General features: G+C 39.6%; 1 protein-coding gene across 2 annotated transcripts in view; it reads left to right on the forward strand.

The window, feature by feature from the left end:
• Window positions 1-15206, forward strand: part of crkl (v-crk avian sarcoma virus CT10 oncogene homolog-like) — a 63906-nt gene that overhangs the window by 19950 nt on the left and 28750 nt on the right. The window lies entirely within an intron of this gene.

Raw genomic sequence — 15206 nt, forward strand, 5'->3', positions numbered from 1 at the left:
CTCACTCACAGTTTCATGAATGGGACAAATATCCAAATTTGTTTGGAAAGGACAAAAACCTAGAGTTAAATACAGTACACTGATGAGCAAAAAAGAAAGAGGAGGATTTTCCCTCCCAAGTCTATATCTACTATCTTTCGGCTCAACTTAAAACAGTTATACAGTGGTGTGATGATGCTTGTGAGGCTAGATGGAAGGAAATAGAAAGAAAATGTGGAAATATTCCAGTACAAGCTTTGATTGGCGATCAGAAACTAACAAAGGCATGTCAAAAGGAGTTAAATCCGCTGGTTTCCTTTACACTATTGACTTGGTTTGGGGTGGTGAAAAAACTAAATATGAGCGACCAGATAAGAGTTTTAAGATGGGCTGCATTTGACTGAGTTCAAACCTAATCAAATGGATTCAGCTTTTAAAAACTGTTCATATAAAGGTATAACTGCATATTGTAAACTATTAAATAAGAATGCCATGCTGAGTTTCCAAAACCTGCAGCAGAAATTTAATATAGAAAACAGATTTTTTTTTTAGGTATTTACAATTACGTCAATATATATTTTCAAAAGTAGTGAAAGTGTCAGAAAATAATGGGATAATTCATCTGGTTATACAAGCTTACCATAATTATTGTAAATCGATCATTTCTAAACTCTATCAAGGCTTGTTGAATGGCAACTGCAAATCAACAGATTATATTAAAAAAAGATGGGAGAAAGAACTAAATATGGATATTTCAGATCAACAGTGGGACAATGTGTGAATCTGCAATGTCAACTTCTTCCTCAAATTACTGGAGAGAGTTTTGTTGGAAAAGTTTGGTCCGACTCCAAAACAACAACAAGGGAGAAACTTGGGTGCTGTTAAGTGTTGGAGAGGTTGTGGGGACAAAGAGGCCAACCGCACTCACATTTTCTGGTCCTGTCCAAAAATTACTGGATTTTGGAGTGGTGTTAAAGTGGTAATAGAATGGATTTGGGGTTTAGAATTGCAGCAACCCATTTTGACATTATTGCTAGGAGAGCTCCCTGAGGAAATGTCAATAAATGATAGATACTTATTTAAAATCTTTGGTGCTGCAGCCAAAAAAAACAATTACCCCAAAATGGCTTCTGCCAGACCCTCCAAAGCTGGAGGACTGGCTGAAAAGAGTTGAAGAAACTCACAAAATGGAGAGATTAACATTTATGCTCAGACTGCAGCCAGATCTTTATGTAACAAAGTGGGAGAAATGGACTAAATTTACAGGAAACTGATGTGTGGCTGGTCTCAAGTTCCCTGTGAATATTAAATTCATTGCTGCTCTTAAAATTGTTTTGAATATGATCATGTTTATACTGGTTTACTTTTAATGCTTATTATAGGACTGAATTTGATTTTAGTAGCCGACTGTTATATTGTTATAGTTATATTGTTTTGTGGTGTGTGTATAATTAAGTGGAAAAATTAAATAAAAACTGTCAAAAAAAGAAAATAAGTTACTCCCAGCACTGTTATACAACAGAAATCTGAGAACAGCATCAAGGCTATTTTTAATTCATTTCTGTGGTCTGTAGTGCTACTTAATACAACAATTTAGTATTTATTTTAAGATATTAAGTAAAACATTGGACACCTTGTTTTCATTTTTCATTCGGGACCAAAGGAAGAAGTTCCTTCCTTTCATTGCTCATAAAGGTCATATTTTAAAATGGAAAGCAAAGTAGTTTTTTTTTTTTTTTTTTTTTTTGCTCATCCAAAAATGCTGTTCTATGGCTTAAAAACTGTATCCGATCTGAAGCATTTAATTTGCGATCCATGACACCCCCACTAACTACCTTAATAAAACTTAACTAAACCTTTGCACTGAATAATTGCTCTAATAAAATGCTTCGTTTGTTACTGTAGACGTGTACAAATCCTCTGTGTACGGATTTCCATCAAAATTTGTTTACGTGTTCCGTTTATATCGCCATATATAAAACCTCTAACTTAAAATGAATGTTTATTTATTTTATGGCTTTATTTTGACACAAAATGCGCTCCTCTCAAAACTTGTCCCTGTGAGTACATCAAATTTACCTCTTCTCTTCTTTGGCATTTAATGGCAGCTGGCATCCTTATTGTTGCACTGCTGCCACCTGCTGCATCAGTCCGTTATAGCAGTACTAAATCCTCTCGAGTCCGGTGTCCCCCAGAAGCACTTTGATGCAGACCAAAGTGCTTCTTTTTTAATTTTTTCTTTAAATATAGCACAAAATATGACATGTGCATTGTATTTAACTTGAATTACCATAAATAGCTGGTTACAAAACATTATCAGAGCCTGAGTTAGTTACTTTAATTCATTCTGCTTAATACAGATTCATTGATGTCTGAGAAGAGCCCATCATATGGAGCAAATGGGCCCTTTTTAGGCACTGAGGGGTGGGAGCAGCATCCCTCCTCCCCCAAATAGGATAAAGAACCACTTTTGAACACATTTTGCCATTTTGAACATATAATAATAATAATATTATTATTATTACTAATACTACTAACTATTAATAATGAATATGATTTTAACTAAAATATTTAATCAGTATAATGCTGAGTGTACTAGTTTTACTCCTGCAATTCTGTGCTAAGTAAAATTAAGGACCAATATAAAAAAACAGTGTTTACTGGGGAAAGAAAGAAAACTGAAAGGAGGAGCTTTTTTGAAATGTTTTTCTCCTAATTGCACAGTAAATTTGGTTTGTTTGGTAAACTTGTCACAGACCGAACAGTCCTCTCTAAAAATTGAGAGCTGAAGTGGACCAGAATGAAGTAAACACACGATGTGAACACAAAAACATTCAGTTCATTTTCTGTTGGTCCACTTTTAGAGGGCTGAGTTCTGTTTTTTAAAAAGGGACTACGTGTGAAAACACCCTTAGTTTCATGAACCAAGTTGACTTCATCATTAAGAGATGATGTCAAGCTATGATAGAATTTCTACTTGCTCACATCTCGAGCAGGTTACAACATTGTACTAACAAGGTTTAAGGCAGTTGCTTGCTTGAATCATTTCACAGGAATTAACTCAGATTTTTCCCTTCCTGTTTCTTGTGACAGATTCTTCTGATTCTTCTGACAGATTCTTCTTATGACTAAGCATTCTTGTCATTCCAGAGACGAGTGAAGGACTTTCATAATGTGTTGAGGTCTAGGTATCCTTATTCTGGAGTTCTCATGTTCATATTTCAGTCAGTGTTTCCATGATGATGTATTTTCTAATTTAATTTAAAATAAAGTGGCTGTTGCTTGAACTGATGGGAGGCACATTCAGAGTGATCCCACTGTCCTCTGTTTAAATAACTCTTTAAAACTCAACTGGAGATCTGACAAAGGGGTTGAATATCTTTTTAGCAACAGTTGCTCTTCAGTAGTGCTAAGATATATATTTGAGGTGCATGAAGTCATTATTGGACGAGTGCCATAATGTTTCATTTTGCCCTGATTTTGCTGAATAACAGACTTGATGCCTTCTCTGTGTTCTCTGTAGGAAGTATCATTCTGGCTAGCAGTTTAGTCTGAATAATTTTGATTTATTCATTTGTTTTTGACCCTCTCAAAGGCTCCCTGTTGCAGTTTTGTTATAAATCACACTTGTTGTTGGGAAGGTATTGTATCAAATCTGAATGTCAGATTTATTTAAAGTAAGATGGGGCAAGTACAGCTGCAGCGGCTCGAGGCTCCCCGCTGTTTTGCACCTTTTGGGGTTTTATAGATTTATTTAGTCTTTATAATTCTTCTCCTGCCACAAACATGTCACAGCAACCCCATCTATACATGCCAAGACCTGATAAACATTGGATTTCAGGCAAAAATGGAAATTACTACTGCCTTTTCAAGGACCCACAACATTCCGTCTGAGGCGCAGAGACCGCCGGACACCCTGTGGTTTATCGGGCCCAGCAGGCATCAGAAGTTGCACGGGCAGACTAAGCAGAAACGTGGATGCCAGGTGGGCCTGTTAGTCCAGCTAAGGAACAAACTGCACAGACCTCCACTACCATCTATCTTCCTCTCAAACGCCAGATGGATTAGCTGCAGTCACAAATTGTCTGCATCAGCCACATCCTTGAGTGTTGTCTGCTGATTGTTAGTGAATCCTGGCTGCACCTGCACATCCCGACGCCACAGTGGACCTAGCAGGCCGCACCTTTCACCACAGTCCCCGATAAGAGCATAGGAGGGGGACTCTTACGTGCTTGAGGACTGGTGCTCAGACAGCAGAGTGATAGACGCCCACTGCTCACCGGAACTAGAAGCCATGTCTGTCCAGTGCCGACCCTTCTACGTGCCACGGGAGCTAACAATAGCAATTGTGACTGCTGTTTACATACCCCGCAATGCCAGCGTTAGCACAGCACTCGGCCTGCTTCAGATCATGGTGTCTAAACAGAGGGCTCACTTGCATAGCGTGCACATCATTGCTGGGGACTTTAATAAAGGATGCCTCAAGACTGTTCTCTCCAAATTCCACCAACATGTCAAGTGTGCAATGAGGGGAGATATCACACTTGATCATGTTTCTTCTAATATAAACCATGCCTACAGAGCGACCCCCTTCCCCCATCTCAGACAATCAGGCCACCTTTCTCTTCTCACCTTTCCAGAATACATCCTCCTCTGGAGGCAAACAAACCCAGCCACCCAGACCATCAAAGCCTGGCCTCACCCAGCGGCAGGACTGCTTTGCCTGCACAGAGTGGAGCATTTTTGAAGATCAGGACCTGGACACACACACACACAGTCTGTCCTGTCAGGTACTGTGTAGGAAATGTCACTGAAAACGGATGCATCCGGGTCTTTCCAAACAGGAAGCCCTGCATGATGAAGGAAGTCCGGACCCTGATCAGAGCTTGTAACTCGCCCTTCAGGATGGGAGACAGAGCTCTCTACAGCACTGCCAGAGCTGACCTGAGGAAGGGTATCAAAGATTCCTAACCACAGAAAATAAAGGGATACCTGATGGACAGTAACGCTCATCACACAGCTACAACTCTACACAGCGAATTTTGCAGAGTAAAATGCATTCTACAGGGACTACAATGGATCCCACTCCAACAAGAGTTAAATCAACTCTATTATATGGCTATGCTAGTATGCACGCTCTGATTGGTCTGATATTTTCCCATATCAGACCGTTACCATGACAGCCAGTCTAGATCACGTATCAGATTTGCGACTTCGTTTAAAATTTTCACGGCACAAAACAAAAAGTAAACAAAGAAATTGAGTGAAGAGGACCATTCTGGAAGCGAATTCTATTACACTGACGAGTTTGAATTGGAGGAATTAACAACAGACTAGCTCGAAGTGGACATGCAAAATTAATACCAACAAGATGAAAACACAGCTCTGAACAGCCATATAATACAAAATTATTAACCTTGCTTGCTTGGTCTGTACAGGAATATCAGACCTGTCTTTTTTGTACTGCATTTTTTTTTGTACTGTCAAGACCTCAGTCTGATATTTTTCCATGCAGATCTCTTGCTCTGTTAATTATCCTTTATTATAGTGTGAAATTAGCTCTATCATCTTGTCAAATTAAGTTTTTTAACTGCAATAAGAGTCATTCACAGCATGATAATTTGTTTTACACTGTGATAAGAGTTTATTTAGCTCCATTTGGAGTGGGACCAAATGTAGTTCTGGCAATTTATTTTGCTGTGCAGACTTTTACTGTGTACATGCCATATTTTGACTCTTGCACGCACAATTGCGAGAGCACTTAGACCTTCCTGTGTAGTTGCACATGAGATCATCAGTGACCTCTGAAACTAACATTTAATTTTATTTATTTCATTTATATAGTGGCAAATCACAACAAAGCTGCCTCAAGGCACTTCACACAAGTAAGGTCTAACCTTACCAACCTCTAGAGCAAGCACACAGGCAACAGTGTTAAGGAAAAACTCCCTCTGATGATTTGAGGAAGAAACCTCAAGCAGACCAGACTCAAAGGGGTGACCCATTGCTTGGGCCATCCTATCGACACAATTAACAATACGAATATACAGCAAATTTTGGGAGACCATGCTGGTGCATACGACGGAAGGCCTGCAGCAGAAGACGTACTCTCATGTCTGGGTGGAGCCACACCTCAGAGAGGGGAAAAAAAACAGAATCAGGTGGCAGAAAGACAACAAATACAGTATAATTTGTCAGTATTAAGCAACAAGAAAAACAGAAAAAATACTAAGGTGGTCGCCGCCCGCTAGCCCTAAACGTCACTAAAGGACCCAGGCTTCAGATAAAGTTGAGGCTGCTGCCCTCTCTGCTTACTAATAAAATTAATTTAAAAGGGTAGAAAGCACAGTAACATACTGTGCTAGTATGCTAGGCATACAAATGGGAAAATAAGTGTGTCTTAGGTCTGGACTTGAAAGTCTGTACAGAATCAGTTTTTTTGATGCAGGGAGATCATTCCACAAAGCAGGTGCAGGATAAGAGAAAGCTCTGTGTCCCGCAGACTTTTTATTCACCCGAGGGACACAAAGTAGTCCTGCACCCTAAGAATGCATAGCCCGGGCCAGTACGTAGGGTTTAATTAGGTCAGCTAGGTAGGGAGGTGCCGGTCCGTGAATAATTTTATCGGTTAGTAACAGAACCTTACTGATCTCACAGGGACAGGAAGCAAGGGAAAAGATGCCAAAATGGATGTAATGTGGTCAAACTTTAGCTTCCTGTCAAACATCTGGCAGCAGCATTTTGAACCATTTGGAGACTCTTAATGCTGGACTGCAGTAAACCAGAAAATAGAACATTGCAGTTGTCCAATCTAGAAAAAACACATGCATGAATCAGGGTCTCAGCATCAGCCATAGACAGGATGGGACGAATCTTCACTATATTTCGCAGGTGGAACGAAGCAGTCCTTGTAAGTCTCTAATGTGGAGGTCCTAGGACAACGTAAGATCAAAAATTATCCCAAGGTTCCTCACTTTGTCAGTGTGATGTATGACACACAAGCCTAGGCTATGCGTTAGCTGCTCAAATTGATGCCAATGTCTCACTGGACCAAGAATCATCATTTCAGACTTGTCAGAGTTTAAAAGTAGGAAATTGCTGATCATCCAGCTTCTCATTGATGCAAGGCAATCTTCTAAGCATTTTATGTGGATGAGATTACCAGCAGTTATCGGCATGTATAACTGATTATCATCAGCTTAGCAATAAAAGCAATCCCAAAACACTGCAATATGTGCCCAAGGGGTGCTACATAAAGGGAGGAAAAGCAGGGGGCTTAAGACGGACCCCTGTGGAACCTCAAATTTCATGTCACTAAGGTTAGAGGTAGTGGTATTGTGCAAACCACAGTCAGAACGACTGGTCCAGGCATTGACATTAAGCTTTTTAGTGTAGTTGTCCATAGGACAAGTAACCCCGGCAGTTTACTTGTCCTATAGGATAAGCTGGTTGTCTGGACAAGCAAGTGCCGTAGGTGCGAGCCGTGTGAAGCCAATGGCGCGTGTCACCTAGGGGTGTCCAGGGTCGTGCTACTGTGGAAGTACTGAAATTACACTTTTTCATGAATTGTCTCTCTCCTTTCTGGGTGATTAAAATTCAAATTTCAATGGTTTTAGATGCATTGAAAGCAAGAATAGACAAAACAAATTACACTTATGTTGCAATATCAAAGTTCTTTTTTGTATTTTTCTGTCAAAGTTAATAAAATAAATAACATTGAAAAGTTTAAAAACACATTAATATTTGATGGACATAGCATTTGCTCTCTTACTTAAAAATGACGCATTGTATCTTCAGTCCAGTAAGAGTCCAGGCAGTGTTTTCTGTCATGTTGACAGTTTAGCTTTATTTTTTTTTTCTCAACATTTTTGAGTGGAATTCCATACTCATTAAAAAAAAAACTATAACCCCTAATTGTCTTGTTTGAACAAGAGCTAAATCTAGACTGATTTGATTGTCAAATCAGAATCAAATTTATTACTAAATAAGTTCTCACATGCAAGTAATTTGATCGGGTGTCATTAGTGCATAAACAACAATAATAAAAAGAAAATGAAAAAAATAATTCTGGAAGACGTAAAGGAGTAAATTTGCTGTTTTAATGATGAAATCGTGGATGAAAAACTTTCTGAATCAGTTTTTTACACTTTACTGTTTCACTGAGGCTGTGTGGTGAAGATCGTTGATTACAATTGCTTCACTGCTTTTTACAGCGTGTAGCGTCTGTTCACACTTTTTCCTCCTCTCTCTCTCACTGTGTGTGAGGGAACGAGAGACTCTTCACTCTCATACGGTATTTGAGCAAACTTTGAAAACATGAAGGCTTTCAGCTGTAAAATAAACCCTATAAATTAATTTCTGTTGCTATGCAAGCAGAAGGAGCTCTTTTTATCTGAAGACTTTGACAGTTTTTTTCCACTGTGCTCTCTGAGCCGCAGCCTGCCAGCAGGGGAGGGGCAAGCGGGCAGTTCAGCACAAGCAGCCTGGCTGGATTTTAGAAAACTACCTGAGAGCAGGGCAGAGTGTGACGGCACTGTCATAACACTGATGGCATGACGCCGTTGTCCCATTGTCTGGGGAGAACCCTGTGATATCATGTTTCCCGATTGTCTACTGCGTGGAGAGTGGCGGGAAAAACCAAAGACGTTTTCTTGCGAGGTGCGAGACGAGACGTGATGTAAATAAGAAAACAAAAAGACGACGGTCAGGTATTTTGGTTCCGAGTGATGAAAATAAAGAATTTGAACGTTTAAACCAAAGAAAAAAAGTGCCACTTGTCCAGTCGGACGATTTAGAGCATATTGCTTGTTCGATCACATTTTACACTTGTCCCGGACAATCGGACAAGCGTTAATGTCAATGGTAGTGGTCAGGTATGATGTCAACCATGCAAGGGCACTCCCAGTAATCCCAAAATGATTCTACAGCCTATCGAGTAGAATATGGTGATCCACGGTGTCGAATGCAGCACTAAGATCTAACAGCACCAGAACTGTAGTGGTGATAAACCAGTGAATAATATGTGCTGGAGATATTCATCCTCCTTTCATCAATCATCAAGAGGTGAGCCCACATTAGGGTTGGCTACGCTTGCATTTATCCAAACCTTCACTTGCTATATGCATCTCAGAACATGCTGCTTGAACCTATCCTCAGGTAGGCTTCTTGGCAAAATCAAAATAAGTGTTTAAAAATAAGTAACACTCAAAATCCTTATAATAGCTTTTATTGCCATACATAGAAATGCATTGTGAACTGTACATTCTATTTCAAATCAAACATTAAGAAAAATGTATCAAATTTATTACTTTACAGAAAGTGAAAAAGGAATATTATTAAAAATTTCAGTCTGCATTTTTCTTCGCAATTTCAAATATTTACTGCATACAGTGAAAAATACTTGGAAGATTTATTTTTCCTGTGAATCACTGAACTAATATTTAATTGTATAAACACTGTTTATGAGAACTGCTTCACATCTGTGTTATGGCTGAAACGATTAGTCGAGTAACTCGAATAATTGGATTACAAAACTATTCGAGGCAAATTCTGTACCTCGAAGCTTTAACGTTGTAGTACATAAGCCAGGCCTGTGTGTGGTGCTGCAACATCCCCAGAAAAAAAAGACTAAATCAAATAAATTTTATTTATATAGCGCCAAATCACAACAAACAGTTGCCCCAAGGTGCGTTATATTGTAAGGCAAAGCCATACAATAATTACGGAAAAACCCCAACGGTCAAAACGACCCCCTGTGAGCAAGCACTTGGCGACAGTGGGAAGGAAAAACTCCCTTTTAACAGGAAGAAACCTCCAGCAGAACCAGGCTCAGGGAGGGGCAGTCTTCTGCTGGGACTGGTTGGGGCTGAGGGAGAGAGCCAGGAAAAAGACATGCTGTGGAAGAGAGCAGAGATCAATCACTAATGATTAAATGCAGAGTGGCGCATACAGAGCAAAAAGAGAAAGAAACACTCAGTGCATCATGGAAACTCCCCCAGCAGTCTAAGTCTATAGCAGCATAACTAAGGGATGGTTCAGGGTCACCTGATCCAGCCCTAACTATAAGCTTTAGCAAAAAGGAAAATTTTAAGCCTAATCTTAAAAGTAGAGAGGGTGTCTGTCTCCCTGATCCGAATTGGGAGCTGGTTCCACAGGAGAGGAGCCTGAAAACTGAAGGCTCTGCCTCCCATTCTACTCTTACAAACCCTAGGAACTACAAGTAAGCCTGCAGTCTGAGAGCAAAGCGCTCTATTGGGGTGATATGGTACTATGAGGTCCCTAAGATAAGATGGGACCTGATTATTCAAAACCTTATAAGTAAGAAGAAGAATTTTAAATTCTATTCTGGAATTAACAGGAAGCCAATGAAGAGAAGCCAATATGGGTGAAATATGTTCTCTTCGTCTAGTCCCTGTCAGTACTCTAGCTGCAGCATTTTGAATTAACTGAAGGCTTTTCAGGGAACTTTTAGGACAACCTGATAATAATGAATTACAATAGTCTAGCCTAGAGGAAATAAATGCATGAATTAGTTTTCAGCATCACTCTGAGGCAAGACCTTTCTAATTTTAGAGATATTGCGCAAATGCAAAAAAGCAGCCCTACATATTTGTTTAATATGCGCATTGAATGACATATCCTGATCAAAAATGATTTCTCACAGTATTACTAGAGGTCAGGGTAATGCCATCCAGAGTAAGGATCTGGTTAGACACCATGTTTCGAAGATTTGTGGGGCCAAGTACAGTAACTTTAGTTTTATCTGAATTTAAAAGCAGGAAATTAGAGGTCATCCATGTCTTTGTCTGTAAGACATTCCTGCAGTTTAGCTAATTGGAGTGTGTCCTCTGGCTTCATGGATAGATAAAGCTGAGTATCATCTGTGTAACAATGAAAATTTAAGCAATGATGTCTAATAATACTGCCTAAGGGAAGCATGTATAAAGTGAATAAAATTGGTCCTACCACAGAACCTTATGGAACTCCATAATTAACCTTAGTCTGTGAAGAAGATTCCTCATTTACATGAACAAATTGTAATCTATTAGATAAATATGATTCAAACCACTGCAGCGCAGTGCCTTTAATACCTATGGCATGCTCTAATCTCTGTAATAAAATTTTATGGTCAACAGTATCAAAAGCAGCACTGAGGTCTAACAGAACAAGCACAGAGATGAGTCCACTGTCTGAGGCCATAAGATCATTTGTAACCTTCACTAATGCTGTTTCTGTACTATGATGAATTCTAAACCCTGACTGAAACTCTTCAAATTCCTCTGCAGATGATCAGTTAGCTGTTTTACAACTACCCTTTCAAGAATTTTTGAGAGAAAAGGAAGGTTGGGATTGGCCTATAATTAGCTAAGATAGCTGGGTCAAGTGATGGCTTTTTAAGTAATGGTTTAATTACTGCCACCTTAAAAGCCTGTGGTACATAGCCAACTAATAAAGACAGATTGATCATATTTAAGATCGAAGCATTAATTAATGGTAGGGCTTCCTTGAGCAGCCTGGTAGGAATGGGGTCTAATAGACATGTTGATGGTTTGGATGAAGTAACTAATGAAAATAACTGACAGAACAATTGGAGAGAGAGTCTAACCAAATACCGGCATCACTGAAAGCAGCCAAAGAGAACGATATGTCTTTGGGATGGTTATGAGTATTTTTTTCTCTAATAGTTAAAATTTTATTAGCAAAGAAAGTCATGAAGTCATTACTAGTTAAAGTTAAAGGAATACTCGACTCAATAGAGCTCTGACTGTTTGTCAGCCTGGCTACAGTGCTGAAAAGAAACCTGGGGTTGTTCTTATTTTCTTCAATTAGTGATGAGTAGTAAGATGTCCTAGCTTTATGGGGGGCTTTTTTATATAGCAACAGACTCTTTTTCCAGGCTAAGTGAAGATCTTCTAAATTAGTGAGATGCCATTTCCTCTCCAACTTACGGGTTATCTGCTTTAAGCTGTGAGTTTGTGAGTTATACCACGGAGTCAGGCATTTCTGATTTAAAGCTCTCTCTTTCAGAGGAGCTACAGCATCCAAAGTTGTCCTCAATGAGGATATAAAACTATTGACGAGATAATGTATCTCACTCACAGAGTTTAGGAAGCTACTCTGCCCTGTGCTGGTATATGGCATTGGAGAACATAAAGAAGGAATCATATCCTTAAACCTAGTTACAGCGCTTTCTGTAAGACTTCTACTGTAATGAAACTTATTCCCCACTGCTGGGTAGTCCATCAGAGTAAATGTAAATGTTAAGAAATGATCAGACAGAAGGGGGTTTTCAGGGAATACTGTTAAGTCTTCAATTTTCATACCATAAGTCAGAACAAGATCTAAGGTATGATTAAAGTGGTGGGTGGACTCATTTACATTTTGAGCAAAGCCAATTGAGTCTAACAATAGATTAAATGCAGTGTTGAGGCTGTCATTCTCAGCATCTATGTGGATGTTAAAATTGCCCACTGTAATTATCTTATCTGAGCTAAGCACTAAGTCAGACAAAAGGTCCGAAAATTCACAGAGAAACTCACAGTAACGACCAGGTGGACGATAGATAACAAATAAAACTGTTTTTTGGGACTTCCAATTTGGATGGACAAGACTAAGAGACAAGCTTTCAAATGAATTAAAGCTCTGTCTGGGTTTTTGATTAATTAATAAGCTGGAATGGAAGATTGCTGCTAATCCTCCACCTCGGCCCGTGCTACGAGCGTTCTGGCAGTTAGTGTGACTCGGGGGTGTTGACTCATTTAAACTAACATATTCATCCTGCTGTAACCAGGTTTCTGTAAGGCAGAATAAATCAATATGTTGATCAATTATTATATCATTTACTAACAGGGACTTAGAGAGAGATCTAATGTTTAATAGACCACATTAACTGTTTTAGTCTGTGGTGCAGTTGAAGGTGCTATATTATTTTTTCTTTTGGAATTTTTATGCTTAAATAGATTTTTGCTGGTTATTGGTGGTCTGGGAGCAGGCACCGTCTCTACGGGATGGGGTAATGAGGGGATGGCAGGGGGAGAGAAGCTGCAGAGAGGTGTGTAAGACTACAACTCTGCTTCCTGGTCCCAACCCTGGATAGTCACGGTTTGGAGGATTTAAGAAAATTGGCCAGATTTCTAGAAATGAGAGCTGCTCCATCCAAAGTGGGATGGATGCCGTCTCTCCTAACAAGACCAGGTTTTCCCAGAAGCTTTGCCAATTATCTATGAAGCCCACCTCATTTTTTTGGACACCACTCAGCCAGCAATTCAAGGAGAACATGTGGCTAAACATGTCACTCCTGGTCCGATTGGGGAGGGGCCCAGAGAAAACTACAGAGTCCGACATTGTTCCGACTAGAGCATAACAACTAATCAATTATTAACGATAGCTACCGCTTTCCAACGCGACGCACAGAGCAAAATAAAGCCTGTAGATGTGCTTGTAATGCATCTGCCTTTTGCATCTGCGCATGCATCATTTTGGACCAGAGCAGCAGAGTCTCTTCACCCAAAGCAATCAAATGGTTTAATGGGATTATTAATCATCAGATGGTAAAGGTAAAACCTCTTAAATCATTCTAAAGTCAGTTTGAAGCAGAAACAAGGCCATTTTAAGCAGAAGCTCGGCGATATTCCGTGACGCTTTGAAATTGCGCAGTGAACGCATCAGCTAGCAGCTCATTTAGCTGCGCCGCTCTGATCACTTCCTCCGTCTTTTGTGATGAAATAATGGTGAATTTATGTGGAAATGATTATTGTGCAAAAGCTTTAGTTGTCTGTCGCTGAGATGTTGACTAAAGTGCAGTTTTATGCAGAAACGAGGTTTTAGTCCTTGAACCACGGCTAATGATGCATGTGCAGATGCAAAAGGCAGACCGATTTTTTTGGGGGGGGGGGGGGGGGGGGACCATTCGGTCGCAACACTGGGCTCCCTTGAAACAATGCAATCACTCATTTCGTGTTGAAACTGCAAGTTAGAATTTCCACAGTCAGACAGCAGAAACAAATGTCATGAATTATTTAAGACATTCTAAAACATAAAAAGTACATAAATGCTTGTATATGAGAAACCTGAGCAAAAGATAGTTGAGTTTATAATTTGTTACCAAGTTGTGACATTTATCTCAGTCAAACGTTTGTTTACTGTAATGTGTACAACTGTTATTTAATACTTTTTACCCAAGGCCAACACATGGCCATAGGGTATTGCGAAGACCTGGCATCTGTCTGTCTATCAGTCTCTGTGTTCAGCATAAGTCCAGTTCTGTTACTGCCACAGTCTTCAAATTCACAGGGAACATTCTTGAGACAGACCTTGGACAAGTTCAAGATGGCAAACCTTGATGTATTTTAAGATATTAAAAAGTCACATTCTGTTATAATCTGATCCGTTTCATGCATGAGTGACAAGTGACAAGTTTTTTATTCGGCACACAAAATATTCAAATAGAAAAAAAATGAACAATTCCACAAACAAACACAGACAAAACTAGTGAGTCCGAAAGGGTGTGGGCTGAAGCAAAGCTTATTAGCGCCCACCCCTGCTAGTACAAGTCCAACAATTCTAATCAGTCATATTTACATAAATACAAATTCACTACTACATGTCGACACAGACATACACATCAATATACTATTCACTTATAATTATATTTATATAGTACCAGATCACAAGAAAGTCGAATCAAGGCACTTTACGCCAGTAAGGACTAACCTTACCAACCCCCAGAGCGAGCACTAGGCAACTGTGGTGAGGAAAAACTCCCTATAAGGAAGAAACCTCAAGCAGACCAGGCTCTTGGGGGTAATGAGTGACGCAGGTGACAGCCAATCAATGTAGAGCTGCGTCACTCATGCACGAAACGGATCAGTGATCTGATCTTTAACCAGATCTGGTGGGTTGAATAGTGTTCAGAGTTCTCCAGTTACCACATTCTGTTTTACTTCAGCATAATTCATACAAGCAGCAATGGTGTTTGTTTGTTTGTTTTTTTTGTGGCTACTGTATCGCTGCTTTGGAAAAGAAAGACACTAGCAGATTATGTACTTTCAAACTACGTGTAACTGTCAGTACACCTGCTCTTCATTTCCATCACACATTTTCATGCAACAATCCCAGACATGGCCAGGAGGTGGCAGAAAAGCTTTCTATTTTACAGGGCCAGAGCACATTGGAATGTCATTTTAAATCTCGGTTGTTTTGAGTGTAACTCTTTTTTCTGTCTTCAG

This window comes from Thalassophryne amazonica, chromosome 17 (assembly GCF_902500255.1).
Source record: "Thalassophryne amazonica chromosome 17, fThaAma1.1, whole genome shotgun sequence".
Lineage (NCBI taxonomy): Eukaryota > Metazoa > Chordata > Actinopteri > Batrachoidiformes > Batrachoididae > Thalassophryne > Thalassophryne amazonica.